General features: G+C 41.0%; 1 long non-coding RNA gene across 1 annotated transcript in view; it reads right to left on the bottom strand.

Annotated features, from left to right (window-relative positions):
* LOC104967584 (uncharacterized) overlaps positions 1 to 2,325 on the bottom strand; it is a 19,535-nt gene that overhangs the window by 2,264 nt on the left and 14,946 nt on the right. The window lies entirely within an intron of this gene.

Genomic DNA, 2,325 nt, shown 5'->3' with positions numbered 1-2,325 from the left:
ATAATATTTTGCCTTGATTTACAATATGTTAACCTTCATTATAGTCCTTGACAGCGGTCTGTACTGCTGTATTAACAACGTGTCACATGTTAAGAATTTACAATCAGAATCGAGTATTCAACTAAGCCCTGTAATACAAGTTGTTAGTAGCCTTAAGGGCCTACACAGTTGTTATGCTATACCACATTGCCCTTCACTGGATGCATAATGAGCTGCACTAAACTACATTTTAGCATTTAAAATACCTAGCCATTCTTTTGCGGTTACTTTGGTGAAAGTAACTAAAAAGTAACTAAAGTAGTGTAACTCATTACATTTCAGAGACAGTAATATTGTAATGTAACTTATTACTTTCAAAAGAGAGTAATAAGTAATATATAATATATTACATTTTGGAAGTAACTTGCCCAACACTGGTGACCACATCGAGTTGTTTACACGGATTTGTTGCTGTATGATATACGGCTTCAAATGTGTTTCCCATCCACACACAGCTCTTATATTAGGACAAAATGAGACACTTGTGAAAACGCTGTGGTGGCATGCTGCTGAATGGAATGTGGTTTTTATTTCTGGGGGGAGGGCGGTCAGGAAGCCATGCTAAGGGGTGATGAGGAGGACTTTGCGGGCATCAATCTCTTTATTAGAAAGTAATGGTCACCTTCTCTCGGGATGTCTAACAACTAAGGGCCACTTAGCTATTGATTACTTGGGGCCATCATGATTAAGATCTTGGCAAATGCCCGCCCTCGCTCAGTGTTGGAATGAGGGGTGGAGCCAGCGTCTTCAGATTCAGGGCCTGAGGAAGCCTCTCCCCGTCCACAGCCAGCCTTCCCACCACAGAGGCTCTCCCACAGCTGTTATCACCACTGTTTGTTCACTCCTAATTATTGTTTTTCTCCAAGAGCCCAAACCCCAAGTCAAGTGCTTCCTGTCCGCACATCTGCAAGTGCTCCAGCACAATTACTTAGACGTGCAATCACTTGCAGACAATGGGGAAATCTCGCAAAACACATTCACATTGTCTTCTTTTTTTTTTCTCACCATGCTCTCTTGAGATCCAGTTATACTGAGCTTAATTCTACACTGGGAGAAATGTGTGTGATTAATGGGTGAACGATGTACCACACATTTTAATTCTGAGGCATTCTCAGCGTTTCCCCACATACAGTAGGTGGAGGTGTCCAGCTGACTTCCTCCCGCTGCATCACTCCGATCAGTCTGCAAGGTGAAATGTCATTAATGCCAATGACTAAAACCTCATTACCCCAGCTTCCCTTGTGGACAAAGAGAGTCTTAAAGATGGAGGATGACCATCTGGAAGTCATCAAGTGGGATCACTGTGCAGAGCGGCAGAGATAACCATTTAACTGCTGTCCGGAACACCAGCGTGATCCATTTCATGCACATGTGGCCCGTGGCTCCTGAGTTAAGTGTAAATGACACTGAGATGGGGGGGAGGGGCTGCAGCTGATCACAGCCCACTGTTGGAGGGCGCTTTATGCTTTATTGTGTTTGTTCCTGTCATTTTCTCATCGCCATCAGCATGGGCTTTCTTTCAAGCTCCTTTAACAGCTTCTTCCACTTTTCATATGTTTTTTGTCGTGGCATCCATTTGGCAATATGATCTATGGGCTATTCAGCTAGTTTTCCATTCTGATATGGCGTTTGAAAAGATTGCAAAACACTTGTCAAATAAAAACAGTTGCTATATCTGTCAATCACTGTTATAATGCCAGAGTGGAACATTTGCTAGGCATTATAAAACCATAATTGATAGGTGAGCAGGCCGGGAAAAAAAGATTTGGATATTGAAAAAAAGCTTCCTGCTGTCTGAAACATCATAGGCTTATTAAACCAGCAATTAGAGGAAATATCAACTAAAGATCAACAAGAAACATAAAGACGCCATGATGAGGATTTTCATCAGCAAATTGAGAAAATGTTATAAATGAATGTACTCTATCTGCTGTTGTCGTACAAGGTGCTTTTGAAAAATATATGCAAGATGTTCAATGGCAATGTTTTACACTCCTTAAACAATATATAGCTACTGAAGCATGACACAGGTTGTGGCTCTGCGTACAACATTTGGCTAAGGTGACACTAAGATTGTGTTATTTTTAATATTTGAAAAGGTCAACAGGGACTTGAAGCATGTGACAAGTAGGGCTGCAACAAACGACTAATTTGATAATCGATTAATCTATCGATTAATGAAACGATTAATCGACTATTCGGATCGTTAAGGTTTTAACTGTACTACTACTTATATCGACACTGCTTATCGATCCGGTCCTTTTAACGATGGTATTAACGGTTCTT

Source organism: Notothenia coriiceps, unplaced genomic scaffold, assembly GCF_000735185.1.
Source record: "Notothenia coriiceps isolate Sejong01 unplaced genomic scaffold, NC01 NC01_scaffold00037479, whole genome shotgun sequence".
NCBI classification, from domain to species: Eukaryota; Metazoa; Chordata; class Actinopteri; order Perciformes; family Nototheniidae; genus Notothenia; species Notothenia coriiceps.
This window is presented reverse-complemented; position numbering and strand designations above follow the sequence as displayed.